Consider the following 27,067-nt stretch of genomic DNA (forward strand, 5'->3'; position numbering starts at 1 on the left):
AGACTGTAATACCCCGTATTTTGATAATAATTTATGAGAATAATTTATGTAATTTAATAATTGATTAAAGACATTTCTAATAATAATTACAATAAGACGTTAATTAAATAATAAATTAAGTATCCAAGTCGGGAATTGGGTTTAGCTAATATTTAGCATTGGGCCGTGTGCCATTATTAGTTGGGCCGAATTTTATGGTTCATCTAGTATGAGTGTGATCGGGATTTGTATCGGGAATTAATAATAATATAATATGGAAATAATAATATATAAAGGCAATAATAATTATATCAATAATAATAGTAAAATTATGGCAATAATAAATTAGTAAATATTGCATGAGGAAATTCTAGTTATGGTAAGATTAATAATATATGATAATAATAATATAATAGTAATGGCAATTCCTATACTAATTAGAATAAGGTAAATTATAATAGTTTCCTAATTAACCTCGCATTCTCTCTAATCTTACACTATAAATACCACCTTAAATCTGAGAAATTAATCACAAATTAAGAGGAGGAGCTTTAGGAGACGGAAGAAGAAGAAATTAACAAAAACCAATTAATCGACTCGAGGTAATTACTCATCCTAAATCGGTTTTATACTTAATTGTGCAAGCATCTTTAAGACGACCGTATGACCTCTATAGACCGCCATTGGACTCGAAATTTGGACCTAGAGCAACCTCGGACTGCCGAGATGCTGACCTGACCATATTGGACCATCGTTGACCATGCTAAAATGGTTTTAGGGATGGTTAAAGGTGGCTGGTCAGGGGGTTGCGGGTTTGGGTCGTGGGTGGTTGTAGGGAGTAATTGAACCCTCTAATGGTCGAGTCTTGACCTGGGTATGGTAGGGTTGCGATGGGGGGAGGTAGTCGACCACAGTGGAGGTGTTGGCGTGGCGGCACGTGGCGGCTAGTGTTGGTGGTGGCCGGAATTTCGCAAAAACAGGGGTTTTTGGTGGTTGTAGGTGGTCTGAGTTGGGGGTGTTTTGGGTGGCTTCTGTTGAGGGTGTATTGGGGAGTTGGGTGGTGGTTGTAGGCGGCAGGATACGAGGTGTTAGGTGGTGTTTAGGGACGGGTTTTGTGGGTGTGTCAGGTGTGTGTTGTTGGTGTCGAGTGGAGTTAGGGCATGCGTTTATGGTCGGCTGGTGGTGGTTTGATGGATGGTGAGTGGGTGTTTGGATGGGCCGTGCTGTAGGGATGAGGTAGGGAGGTTGAGTGGTGGTCGTGGTGGCATGTGGTGTCGGGTTGGAGGGTGTTTATGGGGGTGGGTAGTCACGGTTTCTAAACCGTGTATTGGGTGGTGTTTGTGTGTTTGGTGACGGGTTTTTAATTGGTCAATTTGGGTGACTCGGGTTATAATTGAATCGGGTTTTTAAGCATCATGAACCTTTAATAATTATGATAAATAATTAATTTGAAGAGTGAATGTAATTTAAATAATAATTGATGGAAGAATTATACTCCCTCCTATTCACCATTTTCTTCCCTATTTCCTTATTCGGATTATTCAGATTTTCTTCCCTATTTCCTTTTTTGGGTTGATTTGTGTGGTCCAAATTAAATTACATGTGGGGTAGTGTATTTTATGTGGTCTAAAATCGGTTTCTTATTCCTTGTGCAAAAAGGAAAGAGGAAGAATATAGTGAATAGGAGGGAGTAATATTTTGATAAGGTGACGATTGTGAAGAAATTATAATCGGGTTTGGATTGCTTTATTATTTGGATAGCTTTGAGCTGCTTGATTTGGATTTGCTATCAAGGTAGGATAGCTACTCAATCACTTTAATGTTTACTTGAATGATCTTAGCTGATTGTATTGGTTGAATTAATTAGAATTGTGAAGGATGATATATGGTTGTTGGTTGGTTACTTTGAGATGATTTAATTATTGACTACCTCAGCTCGTGACTGAAATGATTTGATTATTGACTACTTCAGCTCGTGACTGAGATGATTATATTGATTTGGTTTCCCCAGCCTCGTGTCTGGGATGGTAAGTATAATATTATTTGCATATCATTTCATGAGCACTTGCATTGGTTTTCCCAGGTTGGTTCTGCAAGACTTGTCTCTGGGATGTTATTGAGATTACCCCGGCCAGGGATTGGCGGGATGAACGGCAGCGTCGGAGGATTGATCATGAGCACGCATTGCATTTGCATTTAATATTGTTCTTGTATCCATTTATTGTGGTTGTTTGGCTATTCCTACTGTTTAGGTGATTTTTACCAAGTTAATTGTATTAGGTCAATGTGGTCTCACTCGTTTGGATGCTCGATTGGTTATTTGTGTTTGATATTCAAATAAGGAAATAAAGTACGAAATAGAAATTAACATGTAAGATTTTGGTGACGCGGAAAACCCAATGTGGGAACAACCGCGGGAGGGACGGTACCCTGCCAAATATTGCACTATCTTTGAATGAGAGAACGAATACAATTGTGACAGAATGAAAGTTCTTCTAGCACGAGGTATTATGTGAGATCTTGAATGTCCTTCTTGAGTTGCTTTCTTGGCTATTTATAGGGCAACAACCCTAGATGTATCCTACCATGTTAATGGAAAGGAATATTACTTCCATAACAACTATTTCCTTAACGCACCATCTCCTTCCATTCTCCCTGGAATCTCCCTAACCGCTTTCCAAAACTTGGACGCTTCCCTCTTGCGGGCCTTTCCTTCTTCCGCTTACTTCTCAGCCCATTTGTTCTCGCAGACCTTCCTCCACCCGTGGGCTCCCCTTCCTTATTCCTTCTTTCATGGCCCAATTCTTTAATTATCTATCAGGTTGGCTTACCCTATTAGGTCATTATGCAAATTTTGACCCAAACAGTTTGCCTCCAATTCCTTGCGAGATACGTTTTAAGTCGCCGAACAAGGAAATTACTTAACTGATTTAAAAACCCTAAGCCATCATTTACACTCCCTCTCATTCACTCATCATTACTTTGCCGCTCACCTCCTCATTTCTCGCGCCCCTCTCTCTCTCTCTCTCTCTCTCTCTCTTCCTTTATAACCCCAACCCCCTCTTCACTTCATCAACCACATAATCACTTTTCCTCAAAAACTCCCCTCCTTCCCATATTCTCTCTCTCCATTCTCACCATCCTCGCCGGCTCTCCAGTGTCACTCCCACCGTTCACTTCACCAGGTATTTCCTCCTCTCTTTCTTCCCTTAATTTTTCCTTTTCTCTTTTCAACTATGGGAAAAACCCGACACACATCTTCGACCTCCACCCCTACTGACCGCAACCCAGGCCCCATCTTCCCCTCTCGGAACCTCTTCACTCACCCCCACGACTGCAACTCATCTCTGACCACCGCAGACATTCCCTTGATCAAGGGTTAGTTTGGTCTCGGTGATGGGGTCGACATAGCCATCCCAGAACCGGGTCAAAAGGCCGACGCTATCCGGCCTGGGTGGGTTTGCCTCTATCTTTACCTCATCAGGTACGGCCTCCGTTTCCCCTTTCCAAAGCTTGTCCAAGATTTTAATTTTACCAACAATTTTGCCATGGCAGAAATATGTGCCACCGTTTGGAGGGTTCTCCTCTACTCTTTAGCCGCCTGCCAGAATACTGGCAACTCCATTTCTCTGGGAGATCTGGCCCACATGTACGATATCAGGTCCCTGGGAAGGGGCTAGTTCTCACTCTGGGGTTCTGGTGAGACTCCTTTCAAGCACGTGTCGGAGTCTAGGGATGAGAAATGGTTTGAAGACTTCTTCTATGTGAGGAAGGCTTCTATCCATCCGCCTGACGAATACATCTTCGAGAAATGGGTTATTACTTCGAGTAAGTAGCTTTCCTGATGCTTGATTTGTTCATCTCAATGCTTACTGGCTTACTTTGTCGTTTTCGTGCAGGTCCCTGTTACCTGACCCGCATTGGTGCCTCGATTCCTGCTCGCAACAAACTATTCTGCATTCCTCTGTCTGAAAGGAAGTTCCCTGATCTGCTAGCCGAATACTCACCCGCTTCCTCCTCCAACCCCCTACAATCAGCTCACAGCATGTCTTCCGGTAAGCTGCCCAGAGCCATCCTTATCTGCATGTAATCTTGCTGACTATCTAGCACTTTCTGACACCTGAAATTATGTCTGTTCGCAGGTGCAAACGTTGACCCCTTGGAGGCCATCCTCCAGAGTGCCAAGAGGAAAAGGTCTGCTGCGAGCCCTGACGTGGCATCTGCTTCCAAAAAGAGTGCCCCTGCTGCCTCCTTCCAGTCACCTCCTACTCACTCCAGCTCTGCTCGGACTGAACCTCTAGAGGTCAGCCCGCTGTCTCGTCATCCTCTTACTCCTCCTGCCAGCCCTTGTGCATTTACCAGCGGTGGCATCATCACCCACTTCCCAGATGGCTTTGGAAGTATTGAAAATGTACCATACTGGCTTGAGATTGACCAGCTACTCTTCCCCTCCCTGGTGGATGCCTTCTCGGAGTTTGGGCTCAAGGAGATGGCTGAAAATGATGTGCATAATGCTTTCATGGTAAGTGTCCTCCTTCTTCCGACTGTTCCAAGTCACTTATCTTCAATTCCTGCTAATTTTGACTTTTCTTGCCCCCAGGCCTTCCAGCCTGCTCTCTACAACAGTAGGATGATCAACATAGTGCAGACCATCAGCCGTGCTATTAGCGCCAAGAACAGGGAGCTGACTGGGTCCATCAGTGATCTGGAAAGGCAGCGTGCTGATTTAAGGGGACGGGTGGCTGAGCTGAAGGCAGATCTAGCTGGCACGAAGAAGAAGCTGAAGGAAGGAGCTGATCAGCTGGCTCGCACCTAAGAGGTCTGCAACACATTCTCTGACTCTCTGAAGCGTTCTGAGGAGAGGAATAGTGAGCTGATCACCCTAGCCACAAATATTGTTGCATATGCTACCTATCGGGGAAACATCGGCGGGATGCGTGCTGCCCTTGAGGAACCTCCAACTCTGCAAGCTATTGAAGAAGAAGAGAAGCAGTTGGAGACCTTGTATCTGGTTCGGCCTGATCTGAGTATCCTGATGCCTGATGTCGGCGAAGTGAACTCTCCTACACTGGCTGAGCAGGCTGCTGCTGTGGATGTAGGGTTGTCCCAGGAGGCCGTTGTAGCTGATGGAGCTCGGGATGCTGCGGTAGCTGAGGGCGTGCAAGCTGGTCCTGTACCTGAAACAAATGAACTGAAGGAGGAGGCAGAAGAGGTGCCAGACGTGGAGGTCATTAATGTGACCGAAAATTAAAAAGTTTTTCGTTCTTACCAGTGAACTCTTGGTTGGTAGTCTGACCCTTCGTTGGGAGACTTTTAATATTTTTAAACATTTTGCGTTTTCCTGGAGGCTCGCCATGGTGGCGATTAAACTTTGGGGCCGTATTTTTGGCCGAATTTTGGTATTCCCCTTGCCCTAGTTTGTCAAGTTTAATTACATCTTCTATGTTATGTTTTAGTTTTCTTAACTTAGGTAGTTGTCGTGTCAGCCTACTGGCTGAATTAGGCGAGTCATGTCATCCTGAGAAGGCTGACTCAGACTCAGCTAGTTGTCGTGTCAGTCTGCTGACTGATTTAGGCATGTGCCGCATTGTAGGGAGGGGTGGCCGTGTCAACCTTAGAGGCTGATTTAGACCAGTCGTGTCAGCCTGAAAAGGCTGATTTAAACTCAGCTAGCTGCTGTGTCAGTCTAATGACTGATTTAGGCGTATGCCGTAATTTTGACTACTTAACCTTGTTCATGACGCAAGGTGTGTTCATCATGTTTTAGAGCCAACAGGGGCGTAATTTAAGCAAGTTTATCGTCATTCTAGGACCAATGGGACGTTGCAGGATTCTGGTAGCTCAGAGATCCCTGTGTTCCATATATGTGTGCATGCATGTTGGGGCCCTGATTAAGTGCGATTAGTGCGAGCTACGTCCAGGGGGTGGTATCGGGGGTAGCTGGGTAAACGTTTCAGCTGTCAACCAGTCACGCTTTTGTATGTTCCACAGTTCGCCTGGTGATGGTGCTCCTAGTGGAGAAAGTAGGTTAGGCATGTTGGAGTGCCATGTGCCTTGTCACCCCGCGTTGGAAGTTGACAGTCCTGCTAGATACACTTTCAACGTACCATAGACATTAGGATTCAGAGTGATGCACCTAGAGAAGCCTGAAAACAGAAAATTCTATGAGGGTGATGTGAATTACCTGACGCCTTCCCATGGGGTAACAGAGCAATTGTGGTCCCAGGAAGCTTTCTGACCACACCATTCCAATAGTAGTTTTTAAAAAATTGAAAGAAATAAGGGTATCAGAAAAGGACACGAAATTGGTAGTATGCCTACTACCGGATTTTTTATTTTTAAAATAATTTGGCTTTTCATAATACATTACTCGGTAGGCTAAAATCTACTTGTTATTAAAAGTAATATCTCTTCAGATGAAGTATGTTCCATGGGCGTTGTATGATTTGACTATCCATAGTCATCAGTCTGTATGCACCATGGCCAACAACTCCTTCTACCTGGTATGGTCCTTCCTATTTGTTGGAGAATTTGCCTGCTTTTCGAATTTTAGTGTTTGAAATACTTCACGGAGAACCAGGTCTCCTACCTCCAAGAGTCCGACTTTCACATTCTTGTTGTAACTCCTGGCAACTAACTGCTTGTAGGCAGCTAGACGTATCTTTGCACTTGCTCGCAGCTCGTCTACTGTGTCCAGGCTCCTGACCATCTTTGCGTTGTTCAGTTCTCCTGTCATACATCCATACCTGTGGGTGGGAACTAGGACTTCTGATGGAATGACTGCTTCCGCACCAAACACCAGGCTGAAGGGTGTTTGGTATGTTGCTAACTTTGGCGTCGTTTTGTCTGACCATAACACTAGTGGCAATTTATCTGCCCACTTTCCTTCTAACTCCTGTAACCTCCTTCTCAGATTATCCATGATAATTTTGTTGCTGGACTCAGCTTGCCCGTTAGACTTTGGAGTCCTAGGTGCTGATTTTTTCAGGGTGATGTTCCATCTGGCATAGTATCCTTCAGCATCGTTGGAGATGAATTGCGACCCATTGTCACATATGATTTCTGTTGGGATACCAAGCCTCCAGATGATATTTCGCTTTATGAAAGAGATGACCTGTTTGTCTTTTACTTCTTGAATGCTTCTGCTTCTATCCACTTGGAGAAGTAATCTGTCATCGCTAGCATCCATATTTTGTTTCCTGTGGCTCTAGGTAGAGGGCCCATTATATCCATCCCCCATATCATGAATGGCCAGGGAGAAATGGTGGGGTGCAAGGGCTCTGCTGGTTGATGGATCATTAGTGCTGAGCGCTGGCAGGAGTCACACTTCCGAGCATATTCTGCTGAATCTGCCCTAATCGTAGGCCAAAAGTAACCTTGCCTGAGACCTTTGTTTGACAGACTCCTGCTCCCTGCATGGTTTCTACATTCACCACTGTGGAGAGCATGTAACACAGTCTGTGCTTCCTGCTTATCCAGGCACCGTAAGTAGGGACCTGCCACTGATTTCCTGAAAAGTACATCATCTATTAGTATAAATCTGGAGGCTTTATTTCATTTTGAAGCCTCGTATTTCCTTCTTGTCGTCTGGTAGCTTGTTATGGCGCAGCCAGTCCAGGTAAGGCGTCCGCAAGTCCCAGTCATCTGCCTGTGTAGCTGGCTGATCAGGCGGCTGGTCAGTTGGCTGGGAGTCTACCCCGGCTTCCGTAGTTGCCTGGACTCCAAGCTCATCCTGCTGATCCTCCAATTCTCCTCTGTCTATTTCGTCTGTCTTCTAGATAGAAGGTTCCAGCATGTGTGCGATGGGGATGCTTGACAGTTCTGTCGGTTTGAATGTTGCCCCCAAAGTTGCTAAGGCATCTGCCTCTACGTTCTGATCTCTGGGATCTGCTTGAGCTTGCAAGTTTTGAATTTCTGTTTTAGCTCTTTTGCTACTTTTAAGTATGCGATCATTTTTTAGTCTCTGGCTATATACTCGTCATTCACATGGTTAACTATCAGCAAAAAGTCGCTGGATATGTGCAGGTACCGGACTCCCAACTCCAGAGCTAGCTGCATTCCTAGTATCAAAGCCTCGTATTCTGTTTCGTTATTAGTTGCCTTTAATTCGCACCTTACTGCATGTGCTATCAGATCCCCTTGTGACGACCGTAGGATTAATCCTACACCTGCCCCCCTCTGGTTGGAGGCTCCGTCAATATGCATCTGCCAGATTTCTGCCTCCTTGCTCCCTCCTAGGGTCAGGATTTCCTCATCTGCCAGATTTTGGATGGCTGGGCTGAAGTCTGAAACAAAGTCTGCCAGTGCTTGGGATTTGATTGCTGTCCTGGGGTCAAATTGGATGTCATACCCACTAAGGTGTACATACCATTTTGACATTCTGCCTGACAGCTCAGGTTTCCTCATGACGGATTTCAGCGAGTAGTTGATCACGACATGTATGGTGTGGGACTCAAAATAGGGGCGTAGCTTATAAGATGCCACTACCAGAGCTAGCACTACCTTTTCAAGAGATGTGTACCTGGTCTCTGCTGGCAGCAGAGATTTGCTTACATAATAGACTGGCTTTTGTTCCTTATCCTGCTCTCTAACTAGAACGGCGCTCACTGCTACCTCGGTGACAGCTAGGTAGAGGAACAGTGGTTCTCTTGGCTCCGGTTTTGACAGCAGCGGTGGGTTGTTGAGATAATGCTTCAGCTCCCTGAATGCTTGCTCGTGTTCTGCAGTCCACTCAAACTTCTGGCTCTTTCTTAGTATGTCGTAGAATAGCCTGCACTTGTCCGAGGACCTTGAGATGAATCTGCTTAAAGCTGCTACCTTGACAGCTATACTTTGAACGTCCTTAGGTTTTTCAGGTGACTCCAATTGCAACATAGTCTTGATCTAATCGATGCTGGCTTCTATCCCCCTCTGGGTTATAATGTAGCCTAAGAATTTACCAGAGGATACTCCAAAGGTGCATTTGGATGGGTTTAGCTTCATCTTGTACTCCCTCAGGGTGTTGAATGTCTCTACCAGGTGCCGCATGTGATCTGTAGCTTTCTCTGATTTCACCACCATGTCATCAATATATACCTCCATAGTTCTTCCTATCTGTTCTTTAAACATGCGGTTGACTAGTCTCTGGTATGTGGAACCTGCATTCTTTAGGCCGAATGGCATGACATTGTAACAATATATTCCTCTTTTGGACATGTACGCTGTTTTCTCTTGATCTGTAGGATCCATTTTGATTTGATTACAACCACTCCAAGCGTCCAGGAATGTCAGCATTTCATGTCCAGCTGTCGCATCCACCATTGCATCGATATGAGGCAGCGGAAAAGGATCTTTAGGACATGCCTTGTTGAGTTCAGTGAAGTCCACGCATACTCTCCATTTTCCATTCTTCTTAGGCACCACTACTACGTTGGATAACCACTCTGGATATTTTACTTCTCTTATCTTTTTTGCTGCCAGGAGGCTGTCTACTTCTTGATTAATCACCTTATTTCTCTCAGCTGCAAACTTTCTTCGTCTCTGCTGGATGGGTTTACATGTTAGGTTCATATACCTATTATTTTTTTTAGTAAAGGGTAAGTATATATTAATAAAAAAATAGGTATACAGTGTTCTAAATACAAGCTCAACTCAAAACCAAGGAAAAACAGAATGAAATTTACATCGTCATATTGGTCAGCCACTGAGTATCCAGTGGTCTTAAGGGAGTTCTATTCTTCTCTTCCATCTCTCGAGCACCTCTTTCCATACTTGATGAACTAGAGCCTTCGGATGAATTACTGATTGATGAATCCTAGCACAGTTCCTAGCCATCCAAATTGCATAAACGGTACCAACATAACAGGCTCCTGCAAATAATTTTTGTAAAGAGCTCTTACACCTCCCAGCAGAAAACAATCTGATAATATCATTTGTAGGGAAAAAAACTTGGATCTTCTGCTGTAGCAGTGTCATACGTCTCCTGGTAAAGTCACAGTCATATGATCATGAGTTTTAGGGACAGTAGCACAAAAACAGCAAGTGATGTCACTGCATATACCCATATGGACCAGTCTATCACGAGTAAGGAGCTTTTTATGGAGGGAAGCCCAATAGATAAAAGTAGTTCTAGGAACATTGAGGGGGTTCCAACAAATGAAACGCCAAGGGACCTTAGGATGTGAAGTTCTTAACCAATTGTAACCAGCATCAATAGAGTAACCAGAGGCATTGTTGATCCAACTGTTGTTATGGTAACCAGCCTTGAAGATATCCTTAACCTGAACAATCTTCTTCCAAGTCCAACTGCAGTCTAAAGGACCAGAATAGTCAGTCCACGCACACCCCTTCATATAGACATGGTTAACCCATTTTACCCAAAGGTGGTCCTTCTTAGTAGCCAACCAACTAGTATATTTTCCAATAACAACTCTATTCCAAATCTTAGCATTTCTAAGGCCCAAACCCCCTTCCTCTTTTGGAGTACAACATTTAGCCTAGGCTATATTAGGAGCTCTGAGGTAAGCATCCTTTCCTCCCCAAAGGAAGTTCCTACAAATAGCTTCAACTTTGCTTATGACACCAGAAGGAAGAAGAAAAATTGATGCCCAATAAGAATGCATAGTGGCTAAAACTGACTGGACAAGAACCATTCTGCCAGCATAAGAGAGCTGTCTAGCTCCTAAGGACCTAACCCTACTAACAATCCTTTCAATGAGAATGTGAGCATCATATTTAGAGATCTTCTTAGAGGAGATAGGAATACCCAAGTACTTAAATGGCAGAGAGCCAACTTTGAAACCAGAAATAGCAGCAATCTCATCAATAAGATCTCTCTTAACCTCATTAAAATAAATATTAGTCTTATCTCGATTAAAGCACAATCCAGAAGCAGAGGAGAAAGTAGAGAACCCCCTAAGCAACCACATTATTAAAGGAGTTGTTCCTTTGCAAAACAAAAGGAGGTCATCCACAAATAAGAGATGATTAAGCTTCAGGCTACCACACATAGGATGAAATCTGAAAGAAACTTGATGTGCCACAACAGAGAGAATTTTGGATAAATACTCCATACAAAGAGTAAAAAGCAAAGGGGACAAAGGGTCTCCCTGTCTTAAGCCTCTTTTACCCTGAAAAAAACCAAATGAGTTTCCATTGACATTAAGGGTATAAGGAGTAGAAACATAAGTCATTATGAGATGAATGAAAGCAGGAGGGAAATTCAAGGCCATGAGCATTTGATGTAAAAAATCCCACTCAACAGTGTCATAAGCTTTCCTAAGATCAATTTTGATGAGACACCTAGGGGATGCAGCTTTCCTATTATACAGTCTGATAAGGTCCTGACAAATGACTACATTCTCAACAATATTCCTTCCCCTTATGAACCCTCCTTGACTCCTATTAATAATAGTAGGCAAAACCTCACTTAATCTAGCACAAAGAATTTTGGCAATGCATTTATATAAGGTATTGCAGCAGGCAATGCGTCTATATTCAAAGACAGAGGTAGGATTCTTAACTTTAAGAATGAGGATCAATGTAGTAGTATTTATTTGCTTCAACATTTTTCCACTAGTAAGGAAATCCTTAACAGCTCCAATAACATCATGACCAATGATGTCCCAGGAATCTTTATAGAATTGACTAGTGAAGCCATCAGGCCCAGGGGATTTATCAGCAGGGTTAGAAAACATAGTGGTTTTGATCTCATCCTTGGTAATAGGTTTAAGGAGTAAGAGTTGGAGGTCATCAGTAATCACAGGTCCCAGCTGGACAGTGGCTGTGTGAACAGAAATTGTAGTAGCATTGGTCCCCAGGAGGTCCGCTTAATAGGATAGGAAAGCTTGCTCAATAGCATTAGGATCAGAATGTAGAGTACCATTCATATCTTTGATTTGCAGGATTTTGTTTTGAATATGTCTAGCCCTAATTTGACTGTGGAAGTACCTAGAGTTTTCATCCCCATCACTAACCCAGTCACCTTTAGCCTTTTAACTAAGAAAACTAAAGTGAGCTTTAGCCAGACCCCTATAAGTTGCAGCAGCAGCAGCTTCAGCATTCATCAAGCTGGTATTAGAAGGATCCCCTTGGAGTTGGCATTGAAGATTGTCAAGATTAAGTTTAGCAACCCCAACAACCTTCTCAATATCAGAAAATCTGTTCCTATTAAGCTCCCTCAAAGGTTGTTTCAGATTTCTTGATTTAGTAACAACTTGGTACATCTAGTGTAACACCCCCATACTCCAAGCGCCTTACCAGGACCACTCAGGTATGAAGACATCACCATCTCGGTTGCCCGAGGTATGATAATCAAATAGACAAAACAGAAACAACGTTTATTATAAATAGTTTAACGAATAGTTACCATCCATGAAACCAACTAAAAGTACGATACATTATTCAAACTATCTTTCTCAATCGAAATGTAAATAAATACTAAACTACAAATGAAGACTCTATCGTCATGTCGTGGCCATCCCATTATCCCAAAGATCATCTCTATACCTGTTCAATATCTGCTCACCATCCCCGAATGGATCACCGCAGTTTTACAAAACAACACCGGGTCGCATACTAATCACACAATCAATATAGATAACAACAATAAGACAAACAGACAAATGAACCACACACACACACACACACCACCAACTCCCATCATCTCAATACGACCGTCCACTGGACCCGCCCTGCTGGGGACCGCAGCCGTTCCCACCTAAGCCCCGCTCATCGTACGAGCGATAACCCTGTCCATTAATGTGCACATCCCCTTTCGTGGCGGGTTCCACGAAGGGCGAAACTAGGGCGTGAAATCACTCCCGCAAGTGACCCCACTCAGCCGAGAACGCATCTCGAGAACCATCAACAAACACAACCACAATCACAATCACGATCACAATCATCATATCAAACAACTAACTACAGCACATCACCAATATCCCATTATGGGACTAATACGAGTAGGAAATCCTACCGAAAGCACAACACGCAGACGGTATCTACAAAATTGTATCAAAACGGCTCCTCTACGAATTCTCCTCCTATCATACAACACATAGATGCTACCATTCAAATACTACTCATAAAAACCCCCAATTCCTAAATTAGGGTTTCACCAATCTTAACAAAACGTTATATAAATTATATTAAAGGCTTACCCTCGACGCAAGGAATCCAACGACACGAACTACGATACGAACTGACCGTCTGAACTCCGGGAATTGTCAAGAACGCGATTAGGAAGAAGACTAGTTGCTTTCTCTCTTAAACAGGTTTTAGGTTTTGTAAAAAGTGATTTAGAACAATGACGAATATGTTTAAATACCTTAATCGCGTAATTAACAAAACCCGAGAAAACTCCCCCGTAAAACCGGACACTCGATCGAGTACCCAAGGTACTCGATCGAGTACCCCTACTTGATCGAGTGCCCCTACTCGATCGAGTGCCCAACAGTCGAAACTATTTTATTTCGCCACTTACCCATACTGACAGAGTAAGGGCTACTCGATAGAGTACCCCAAGACTTATAAATACGGAGTATTACGGTCTTCCCTCCTTAAAAAGAACTTCGTCCCCGAAGTTCAACCCATACTCTAAAAACAACCATACTAACTCGACCCAGACACAACAACATAACTAAGAACTCAACAACTCGACCAAACATAAAACATGAACTCTTAACACCCACTCCACCAACTATGTTTACTTCCTTAACATGGCTCACGATATCGTATCCACCACATATATATCTCTCACGACACCAACTTCATACATAACCAACCACCATCCACTAACACTGCTAGCTCCATAATATCATCCACTATCAAATCCAAAATCAAGACACTCCTAGACATCAAACGGAATGTTACATTCTACCACCCTTAAAAGGAACTTCGTCCTCGAAGTTTACTCAGACTCATAACATCATCCTTTAACTGTCAACACTATATAAAATATTCCCACACTCTGAAGCATCACACTACTACAAGCACGGCCATGGCCTTTTATAAGTATTGTCCACAAAACAAATCCCTCCTTTACGCTACGCTAACACTCTACTTCCAATTATATTACCGCATGCACCACCATGAAACTCTCTTTTATTGCATCCTACTCCTCTTAAGACAAATGTTACGTCCTCGTAACTCACTAATACTAAACCCTTAGCTATATTATCTCATTATCCTCATCACCACCATATGTCAAAGATAACTGCCTATAACCTCATTTCCATAATCACTCCTATTTCTCAAGGCTCTCTTCCTTCAACAGTTCTCATACTTCAAATCAATCTGCACACCCCTAACTTATACCATAAGGCTCGTAGCAAAATCACCATACTAACTCTCCATTATCACTGCAAACCAACATACCTCGCTATGTAAAGCACTTATCTTCCAGAAGCATAACTCCCGATCCACACTCGTTACTTATACTCACACTAGACCCTCAAGTTCTTTCCTTCATTACCGCAAAACTCATACATAACTTAATATGACACTAATTCCCCCAACACCCTACACTCACTGTCCCAACAAAAGATTATGAACTACCTGCCGCTTTCGGATCATTACAACACATGTTCCACGAATCATTTTCCATTACCATGTCTACTAAAGCCTTATCTAGAACAAGATCAAAATTATCAAATAACCTCTCACAACCGTGTCCCATCAATAGAACATCACTATACCATGACAACAACGAAAACATATTCAACTCTATTTCATATCATACTCTACCTCATTCTTAACTTAACTCGGTAAAGAAAACATCAATAAGCAAGACAACCGTCTACATGTTCAACCAAAACTCACAAAGAACAACAAAGAAACAAAAACAACAATCTATGTATAATCGGTATGCACTTTCAAAACTCGTATCATAATCATCCCGCCTACTCCACCACAACCGGTGACGGCATCACAACACCGCCACCAACAGCCACACCACAATGCGAAAATACCCGCATCACAATACTAAATACCGTGCCCGGATCACCACCGGAGGCACCACAACCACATCGATAGACATCACAACTACATACAATTCCATAAATACGGACTCGGAAATAACCTTTCGGACAAGAAAACTTACTCAAATCCACTTTACTCAATCACAACGCAACATATTATATGAATTAAACAGATAAGCATCTCATGAACATCATCTCTACCATTTCACGGAATACACATGTGTTATTAATACACATAAAATTATAACTAGCCATGTCAAATTAATCAAATTATTACCTTTTTGGATATCATTCAATTAAACTACCGTGTCCAACATATATATTACGTAACATTCATAAAACAGCTTTATTATTATTACACCATACCACTTCTTGTGAGGTCCGAACCTCACACAAACATTTACACATATCATAGACCCGTAATCACAACCAACCAAATCAATCCCGACCACGTAAGTTACCACTCAACAAAGGTTACCTATTGTCCGAGCTTAACTCGCATGCCCCTCATCACATTCTTCCATTCGCATCACCAAAGCACCTTCGCCATACATAACCATACAACTAACACTCATTATGAGAAACCACCTCCTAAGACTATGTCTTATACTTCCCGACAACCATACTTTTATCAATTCAGGTCTTTTACAAAATCACCTCTTTAGAATTGCCACTTTTCTAATATACCCTTAACCTTAACCACTAGTCAAAGACCATAACACTACCACTCTCCTGGACATCAAACCTCTTCACTCATCTCTAAACATCATGATTTCTTTTCTATCTTTGGTTAACATCCCAAACAACGAACATCGAATCCATGAACAAAATTACCTCAACATTCTTCCCAATATTTTCCTTAATTGAATCATCATCCATTTTTCCACCAAAATCTCATATCATGCCGATATTCTACTAACTTCTTACTTTCCTTAATTTCTCGAAACTCATTATTAAACATGTTGTCCTGAAGCTCCCATATAACCATTAACTAACATCCTCATGATAATATCACACATTTCGATGATTCCTTACCTTTATATCACATAACTCCGGTGAATATTTTCCTCAGCTTACTTTTATTCTTCTTTTCTCTTTACACTCAATAATACCAATTAATAGTTCAACTCCTTATTCCTTCTAGCTAACTCTTTAGAAATCCAGTTACCCTTTCGTTGCTCCAAAACTCAAATTCCATTATTTTCTACCGACATCATCCCACTCTTTCTTACCATGGATCTTCTCTTATTATGCTATCACTCACACTTGCCACTAATCTATCCATAGAATCAACGTTTAATGTTCAAACAATTGCATCTCCCTTTTTACATCTCTAGAAATCATAATTCATTTAATACCGTTAATTACCCAAGGAAATCACACAGTAGTTTCGTCTCTCGATAACACAAATTTCCAAACTCAGTCACTACCTGCAAATCCACGTCGCGACATGTCCCATTAAGTTCGCTATATACCACTATTTCCAAACGAACTTTCATTACATATGTTCTTACTCAACACTATTTCTAGCCATCTCCCTCCATAATTTATTATACATCTCAGGTTGCTACTATCCACATCCTTTCTTTCAATCTTTTCATTCTCACGTTCCTTAAACTTACATCATGCCTTGCCCACATTCACTTACATTTTCATTACTCAACATACAATCATGTCACTCATCTCGTCTCACACAACATGCTCTATGCCTCAATTAAGTCTTACTAATCCCAACACATATAAATCATGTCCTCCCCACCGAACTCATACTCATCATAGGTGCCACTCTTTACACCACAAAATTGGGTAACTTACGCGTCAAGACCAACATACATGTAAAACAATGCATAAAGAAGCAAAATAACGCCTTTGAATTAAACATAATATGCAACGAAGTCAAAAGATAAACATATGACCCAAAATAGGGGTCACTAGATCGAGTACAGGCCACTCGATCGAGTAAGGGACTTACTCGATCGAGTAGGTGAAGATCAGAAGCACGTAAAACAAATTACCAGGGCTACTCGATCGAGTAGCTAAGGTACTCGATCGAGTGCCCCCTTACTCGATCGAGTACCAAGGATACTCGATCGAGTACCCCAATTCTCAAGATCTGTCCAGTTTTTCGTAAAACAGTCATAACTCACTCATTTCTTGGTCGTTTTGGACGTGTGACCTATCGTTAGAATCGTAAAAGAACAAGCTATCATCTCCAATTGGAATCACATTAAAATCATTTACGCATCTCAAGTTATAACAGTTTAAAGACAACTTTGTTGTAATCAGACGACATAATTATTTGATTTTTACTTCCAAACAACTTAAACAACAACCAAGTTAAACGAAAACAACCCAAAACTCATAAAACCAGTATTCATAATCATATGTTACTTATTTCAAAAGCCAAACAACAACATTCATCATGCACTTAGCTTATCTAACTTGCCAATTATGACTTACCCACATGTTTTTATTCTATCACTTTTCGTAAACAAAATCACAAATACATGACATCAAGTCCCCTATTCAAATGTTACTACCACGATGATTCATCTTTTCCACTAATTCATCCATCATACCACATATTTATCCACCATATACGTTCAACATATTCACCCAAAGACATGTTCAATTCATACTCCTAACCTTCTGTACTTTTACTCAACACGACAACAACAACATGTATACTTACACATCGCTTTATATATATATATAGACAAAACACTTTTCCTTGCGTAATTATAACATGTCAAATTACATGTATCAATAATTATACTTTCATGCTTTACAATCAACCAACATACAATTCACGTCATTATCATGTTTCATCCACCAATTCATACAACATACTACTACATAAATACACACAGCACACAATAAGCACATAACGATCCCGACACATATCCCATGGTGACCGGTTCAAAATTGTAGGGCGAGTTCGCGACTTTAGGACGTCTCCCAAGTCTTTGCATTAGCTCCTACAACCTTTACCCCGGGTTCATTTTAATTGACTCCCTAGATTCATTAGATTCATTGGTTACAGGTTTCAGGAACCTGGCTCTGATACCATTTGTAACACCCCCATACTCCAAGCGCCTTACCAGGACCACTCAGGTATGAAGACATCACCATCTCGGTTGCCCGAGGTATGATAATCAAATAGACAAAACAGAAACAACGTTTATTATAAATAGTTTAACGAATAGTTACCATCCATGAAACCAACTAAAAGTACGATACATTATTCAAACTATCTGTTCTCAACTGAAATGTAAATAAATACTAAACTACAGCGGAAGACTCTATCGTCATGTCGTGGCCATCCCAGCTATCACAAAGTATCATCTCTATACCTGTTCAATATCTGCTCACCATCCCCGAATGGATCACCGCAGTTTTACAAAACAACACCGGGTCGATTAATCACACAATCAATATAGATAACAACAATAAGACAAACAGACAGCTGAACTGTCACACACACACACACACACCACCAACTCCCATCATCTCAATACTGACTGTCCACTGGACCAGCCCTGCCAGTGGGGGACCGCAGCCGTTCCCACCTAAGCCCCGCTCATCGTACGAGCGATAACCCTGTCCATTAATGTGCACATCCCCTTTCGTGGCGGGTTCCACGAAGGGCGAAACTAGGGCGTGAAATCACTCCCGCAAGTGACCCCACTCAGCCGAGAACGCATCTCAAGAACCATCAACAAACACAACCACAATCACAATCACGATCACAATCATCATATCAAACAACTAACTACAGCACATCACCAATATCCCATTATGGGACTAATACTGAGTAGGAAATCCTACCTGGAAAGCACAACACGCAGACGGTATCTACAGCTGTATCAAAACGGCTCCTCTACGAATTCTCCTCCTATCATACAACACATAGATGCTACCATTCAAATACTACTCATAAAAACCCCCAATTCCTAAATTAGGGTTTCACCAATCTTAACAAAACGTTATATAAATTATATTAAAGGCTTACCCTCGACGCAAGGAATCCAACGACACGAACTACGATACGAACTGACCGTCTGAACTCCGGGAATTGTCAAGAACGCGATTAGGAAGAAGACTAGTTGCTTTCTCTCTTAAACAGGTTTTAGGTTTTGTAAAAAGTGATTTAGAACAATGACGAATATGTTTAAATACCTTAATCGCGTAATTAACAAAACCCGAGAAAACTCCCCCGTAAAACCGGACACTCGATCGAGTACCCAAGGTACTCGATCGAGTACCCCCCTACTCGATCGAGTGCCCCAGCTACTCGATCGAGTGCCCAACAGGTCAGAAACTATTTTATTTCGCCACTTACCCATACTCGACAGAGTAAGGGCTACTCGATAGAGTACCCCAAGACATATAAATACGGAGTATTACATCTAGGAACCAGAAATCTTCTTACTCCAACGGTGCTTTACAAGATCTTTAAAATGAGGATCCTGACCCCACATGTTAAAGTATCTAAAATGAGGTCTTCTTTGTCTAAAAGCTCTTCTATAACATAAACAAGGACTGTGGTCAAAAAGCCCTTCAGGCAAAAAATAAGCATAAGACTCAGGGTACAACTGCATCCAGTCTTCATTAATCATGAACCTGTCTAGTCTAGAGTAAACTCTTGAACCATATTCTTGCTTGTTGTTCCAATTGAAAAAATCACCTTAAGCTTTGATGTCAACCACCTCACAATGGTCCACACAGTCCCTAAACTCAGTGATATCATTCCAATGAACAGGCTTACCCAATCTTTCATTGAAATTAAGGAGATTATTAAAATCTCCACAGATGCACCAAGGCCCAGCCCAAGTATCCTTAATATGTTTGAGATCATTCCATAAGTTATGTCTTTCCTCCTCATCATTCGAACCATAAACCACTGTAAACAAAAATTCATTACCACTTGTAACTTCCTTAATTTTGGCAGAGATGAGCTGATCAGACATTGCCATAATAGTAACATTGAAACATTGTTCAATCTAAATAAGCAAAATCCTACCTCCTGGATGACATTGAATGTTGCTAACCCCACTCCAGTGCTGACCAAGATTATTTAAAACCCTAGTGCAATCAAGATCCTTTATTTTATGCTCAACCAAACCAAATAAGCCTACATTATTCGGATAGAGAACCCTCTTTATTTCTAATTGCTTAGTAAGCTTATTCATACCCCTCACATTCCAACTACCAATGTTATCTATTAATACACTCTGGTGGCCTATCCAGTCTCCTTTCCAAATTTTTGTTGGACTATTCAGGACCTCAGCATAAGTAGGAGACTTAGGAGCCTCCTGGGATGAAGTAGAAGCAACTTGGTGTTCTTGTCTGATCTGTTGGGTGACCACTGTAATGGGGGAGAGAGTAGAAGTAGGTTCAGGCACAACTGTATGACTTATTACAGGTACACTAGGATGTTCTCTCACAGAAAGGACAGGATCTACTACAGGACCAGTAGATGGCCTAACTGGTGCCCCAGGTTTAGTGACAGGTCTCCACTCTTGTCTCTTCTTAGGGATAGGCATTGGTTCTTACTTCTTCTTACAAATTTCATGAGTGTGGCCTATTCCTTTGCATAGTGTACACAAATCAGGTTTCCATTCATATTCAACTAGCACGCAATTTTCAGTCCCTTTCTCATCTTTGAAGAAAATTCTCTCAGGGAATTTCTGACCTACCTCAATTTCAATCAAAATCCTGGCATACCCTAGTCTAGTTTTGTCAATATTAGCCACTTCACATCTCATATACTTGCCAACTAAAGATGCTAATTTTTCCAGACTAGAAGTACCTTAAAACTTAAGCCCCAGACCACACAAACGAATCCAAATTGGCACAAATTTGACTCTTTCCTTATCCAAACTGCAGGTCTCAGTCCATGGTTTGACAAGAAGAGGTTTATTGTCAAACATAGGGAATCCTTGTTTCATAACAAGATTCCTGCACTCAAGGGTAGGAAAGTAAACAAGGAAGGCTCCATTAAGCAGAAACGAGATTTTATCATATTTATATTGACCCCAAATACGGTTGATAAAACCAGACAATAACTCCCATGGTGGATTTCCCCCCAAAATGTAGCAAACAACAGCTGTAGACCAATATTCAACTTCAGGAAGAACATCCTCCAGTGTAAGTTGGAGCATCCCATTAGGAGAATCTTTAGAATTAGGAGAAGGAGATGGTGACTTACCAGAAACCTTTGTCCATCCTTCCTCATCATCGTCTGCCACCTTATCTTCAGATTCTGTTTGAGCATCTTCAACAAGGACCTCAAGATTTAGGGTTGGAATACCAACAATCTCACCCACAGATTTCGTCGTTTTGGCATCATTAGTACATGGAACATTCTCTGTTGGTGGAAGATCATCAGTAATCGTACCAGATGGAGGACTAGTAACCACTAACTCAGAAGAAGATTCAGGCTTTTCCATATCTAAGTTTAAATTAGGACAATTAGAGAAAGAAATTCGAGTTTTTGCTGTAGATTTCCTAGGATTGAATTGATTTTTCGCGATTTTTTTCCTTGCCATTTGCAGGGGAAAAACCCTAAAATCGTTAAAACCCTAGAGGGAAGGTAGAGCTTTCTCTCTCTTCATTTACCATATACCTATTATTAGACTCCTCTAATAGTGAACTAATTAACTTGTTAATTATATGTTCTTTAGATCTAGTGCATGCATAAGAAAATGAAAGATTTATAAGGAAAAACAATGTTCCTTACATTGATGGTTGGTTCGAAATATTGGACACAGGTAAGATCACCTTCCTTCACTTGTTCTTGAGCTTAATATGATGGATGATCCTCCTAAGACTCCAAGTATAGAAGTCAATCCAATAAGTTGCACCTAAGATTAATCCCAAAAATTCCTACTAATATTAACTAGATATGTAGTAAAAATGTAACCTTAATAATACTAATATTTCTAGTATTACTACTTCTAGTAATAGATTGAGTGTATTAGTATTTATGAGAGTTTTTAGCAATTTGCATGTGAGGGAAAGTAAGTGGAAAACAAGTAAAAACAAGAAGGAAAAATGAGCAACAAATGCTCATATTTAAGGGCCAAAAACCGGTGGCCTTAATGCATTAGGGGGAATTTTTTCCTTTTGTTTTTGCTCATTTGTATAGTCTAGGTAGAGTAGTGTAAGAATAGGTATGATTAAAGCTTATGTGTTGAGTCACAATCACACTTTAATCAAAACAAACAAAAGATAAAAGAGCATCTTTTGCTCTTCCATATGGCCGAAATAATGGAGCCATTTTGGTCCATTTTTGCCTTTTGTCATTTGTCCCACAAATGCTAATAAGTCATATGTTTAACTATCTTACATAATTAATTATTAATGTAATCATTTAACACTTAAATATTACAACTAATAATATAATATACACTCCACTATATGAGTAGTATACTACCATTATATCAACATATAATGGGTCTTATAATTACTAGTTAATTAAAATTACAACTTCTTGTAACTTTAAATAACTAATTACCTCTAACTCTAAACTTATAAAATACCTCAATTAATTTAGTAATTTAACACTTAATTACTAAATTAAATCTTATTTAATCACATTACAATAAGACGTAAAATTGCACTCCCATAATTAAGGAATTAATTAATCTGTATCACATACAATTAATTAAATATCTATTTGGACCTCATCCTATAGGTGTGACCTAAAGGGATCAACTGACCACCACCGTCACACGACAGTAATGTCAAACTCTAGTTAGCCAATCATTATCGATTAATGACGATCAGTTGACTATATAAAGAATCATCCCTCACGTATTCTTAGTATGAGATTCAATTATGATATTAAATCATGTGATCGCACTATTGTGGATGACACATTTTCCAACATTACATTTTGGGTCCACACTGAGTTTATGTGTTATGATGGACGGGTCTATTCCTATCATGTCGTCATGTGACCAAGCAAAGCAATCCATGTTAGCCTGCATAAATTTGATTAGTTGCTGCCTCAAGTTTCCTGTGCATCCAGCTCCAATTAGCACGGCCCTCTCTGGGTGCAGCTTGTCCAGGTTGATCCGATCTAGCTCCTCAGCTGGGGGCTTAATGTATTCGTCCTGGACAGGCTGCTTCTATAATTGCTATGCTGGAGGGCTGGCGGTGCACTTTAGAGCTTTCTTGTAGCAGCCTCTAGCTTCCTCTTGGTTTCCTCGTATTGTCTCTACCCCCCATGGAGTGGGGAATTTTATGCATTGATGATATGTTGAGGGGACCGCCTTCATCTGGTGCAGCCACGGTCTTCCCAAGATGACATTGTAGGTAGAAGGTCCATATAACTAGGTACCTGATCTGTTTATTGACCCCTACCACATAGGTTGGGAAGACTATCTCGCCTAGTGAGTTGGCTGTTTCCCCACTGAATCCTACCAACAGGATGGTTTTCTTTTGGAAATCTTTCTCACTAAACCCCATGTTTTCTATGGTTTTTAACATGATCAGGTTGACTGAGCTGCCCGTATCTACAAGGACCTTTCTGACTGTACAGTTAGCCATTGCCAGGGTGATAATGAGTGCATCATGATGTTCCCGTTTGTCACATATATCTCCTTCATCAAAGGCAACAACAGGTAGATCACTGTGAGAAATTCTGCAGGAATTTGCTGGCCTATCTCCCTTACTCTCAGTGGCGTGCCTTTTAGCTGCTGAGTATGTCAACCCACTTACATCTGAGCCGCCTGTTATTACGTTTATTATCTTGGTGCATGTGGGTGGAGTTGCAGGCTTCGCGGAGCCTACCTTATCCTGCTGCTTGCCCCCATGTGGTAATAGGTGGCTCAGTTCTCCTTGCTCATACAGACGCTTGATCTCCCTTCGCAGTGTGTAGCAGTCTTCAGTGTTATGCCCAATGTCACGATGGAACTCACAATTCTTCTTGCTATCTTTTCTCCATGCTTGTCCTTCTACTGGTGGCTTGGGCCACCTTACTCCATCACTCATCTCTCTGAATGTTTTCAGGATTCCCCCGATGCCAGTAGTGAATCCATACTCTGCCAGAGTTGGGAGTTGCTGATTTTCTTCGACCCTGTTAACTCCCCTTTCATATGGCCTGTATCTTTCATCCCTCTTACTAGTAGACTGCTTTAGTTAGCTGCTTGTACAGGTCGGAGTCATGGTGGAGGCCCCTCCTAAAAGCTTCTACTGCTGTTGAAACATCACACTCCCGTACTACCACCTTCTCATTGTTGAATCTGGTGTTGTATTCCCCAATGGTTTCTCTTACTCCTTGGACGATTCGGTACAAGTCTCCTGCATGCTTTTGTAGCTTCCGGCTGCTTGCAAATTGCTGGGTGAATGCATTTACCAATTCAGCAAATGTTGAGATCGACCTATTGGGCAGGCTTACAAACCATCGAAGTGCTGGCCCCGTCAATGTGGATCCAAACCTCTTGCATATACAAGCCTCCTTTACTTGCCCTATAGATGTCACTGTCATCATCTTCTTCTTTTATTGGCTCATGTGGTCAAAGGGATCTGTCGTGCCATCAAAGAGAGGCATGTTTGGACTTGTGAATCCTTTTGCCATGGCCGTAACGGATATGGCGTCCACAAATGGTGAGTCGGCATAACTGTCAGGTGCCGCCTTCTCAAGTGGAGGTGGCAATACCGGGACCCTGCTTAGCATCTCCCTTAACTCTAAGTATTGTTGGTTAGTTATGCTTCCTGAGTCTAGGGCTCGCCTGTTAGCTACCTGTTGATTCAGTGCGCTGCTTTCTGGTCTAAACTCTTGAAGGTTCTTATGCGTCGTGGCAGCTAAGGGGGTTGAAGTCACGAGTGTTCCCTGCTGCTAGTTCACCTGCGGGCTGCCTGTGGACTCTATGCCAGGTGTCTGATTGGTTGCTAGGAGATTAACAACAGGGAGGCTACCTGGCCGTGCTTCCACATGGCTAGCTGGCTGACAGCTTTCTGGTGTGAGGTATCCCAACCTTCGTAGGGTTATCCTTTCCTTAAGTATCTTCAAAAAGTAGAAGAATTGTTAACACTTTCATAAAATTGAATGTGCGCATGTTTTGAGAGATCAGAATGGGGTCGCTAATCAATTAGCTGAATTAGCCTTTGGTTATGATTTCAACCATTCTGAATTAGTAGCAGAGGCGGATGTGCAGAAGAAATAATTTGTCGCTAAAAGACGAGCTTTCTTTGCCTCAAATTATAAGGTGGATATAATAAAAACCCCTTAGGATTGAAGGGATAGTAATATTAACATTTTTAAACTAAGTGGTGTTAGTCCAGTGGTAGCTAGGTTAAACCTTGAAGCTTGTAGAAATGCAGGAGTTGAGAGGTCTCAGGTTCGACTACCAGCTGGGGTGATGATCACTTGGCCACTGCAGCCCCCGAAGGGGGTGGCTTACATGGTCCATGTGGTGGTGCGGGAATACATGACTCGGGGGGGACTCAACCCCCTCGTCATCAAAAAAAAAAAAATATTAACGTTTTGAGAAGTCCTTCAAAAATGAGTTTTAATCCCAAGTTGAGAAAGCAAGGTTATAGATATTTCTTAATAGAAGATGTCTTGTATAAAAAAAACATGCAAGGAGTGTTATTAAAGTGTTTAGATGCTCATAAACCGTTGATTATGGAAGATGTACATGAAGTTGTATGTGACGCTCATTAGTTATATCCTAAAATGCGATGTTTAATCCATCGTCATGATTTTTATTGACTTGCTGTTTTAGAAAATTTTGTGACATATGTTAAGGTTGCAAATCTAGTCAACGTTAATATCAGATAAGTAGGGCGTCAGCTAATGATTTAAAGTCTATAATTAAGCCATGACCTTTTCGTCGGTGGGCGATGGATTAGATAGGAGAGATTACACCACTAGCTTCTAAAGGACAAAAGTCTAGGCACATACAAGTCTCAGTTGTCCATATCTATAACAAAGTAATGATCAAAATTGTGTTAATAAAACAAATTCAAAAGTACGGGTAATAGACTAACGCAGCTCTTACTCAAGATGTGACATGATACCGAGACTCAGCCAAATACTTTTCAACCTTGCAAGACAATTTTGTTGGATTCTCGCGGTTTCACTCATGCGCTCATAATGGGTGAGATATATGTAAGATAGAAAGAAATAAGACTCTCACTCAACTTATGAAATATGCATGCAATCTAATGTGATAAGAGATTCTCCAACTAGTACGCATTCACAAAACAGACCAATTACAAGTATCAAGGACAGAATGGTGGTAAAGTGGCATGGGTATAGAAGTGGCTTGTGCAAAAGCACGTATGGGTATGTGAGGCTCAGACGGTAGTCGCAGCACTAGACCAATAGCCAAATCTAATAAATAAAAACAAACATCCAACTGGAGAAATAATCTCAACTTTGACAACATATGAGAGAAATGAAAAGGCTCTCCAAATGTGCATTAGACTCCAGTAATTACCACACACGACCTCCTAACAAAACTAAATGAAGCAAGCAATTTTCTTTTTCTTTTCTTTTCTTCTTCTTCTTTTTTTTTTCTGAATTCTTTTTTTTTTCGAAACTTTTTTCCTTTCTCTTTCTTCCTTTTTTTTCTCTTTTTTTTTTCTTTGCTTCATAATACTTCTTTTTTCAACATAAGAGGTCACACAATTGCTACAAAAAGATAGCTACTACCCACATGACAATAAAAGTCCCAACCCAACCAAAGTAGCTATAACAATAAGGACTCAAGCAACTGCGACTGTCCCGAAAAAAGTAGGAAAATTCTGGAATGTAGCTAAGAAATAGAATATAAAATGGCTACATGGTTCAAACGGGCTAACAAAAACTGGGTGATGTTTGGCTTATTTGAACAAAAAGAACCGCCTTTCCTCATGTACTTAATCATATGAACGCGCAAAAGCCTAAGAAACTAATGTCACACTTATGCAGTTTGATATTACATATTCCACAAGGAGGTCACACTCATCACCTAAATAACAATGAGACCGGTTTATTAATGTTCCCGGCCTAGGAAGCTCTAAAGACCTCAGAAATTTAAGTGGTTTACCAACAAAATAAAGTCAAGTCTACTCGGCATAAGGCATGTTGTGACGGTCAAGATTTGAGTAAGGAGCTTTGTTCATCATAGCTAACG

The sequence above is a fragment of the Silene latifolia genome, chromosome X (assembly GCF_048544455.1).
Source record: "Silene latifolia isolate original U9 population chromosome X, ASM4854445v1, whole genome shotgun sequence".
NCBI classification, from domain to species: Eukaryota; Viridiplantae; Streptophyta; class Magnoliopsida; order Caryophyllales; family Caryophyllaceae; genus Silene; species Silene latifolia.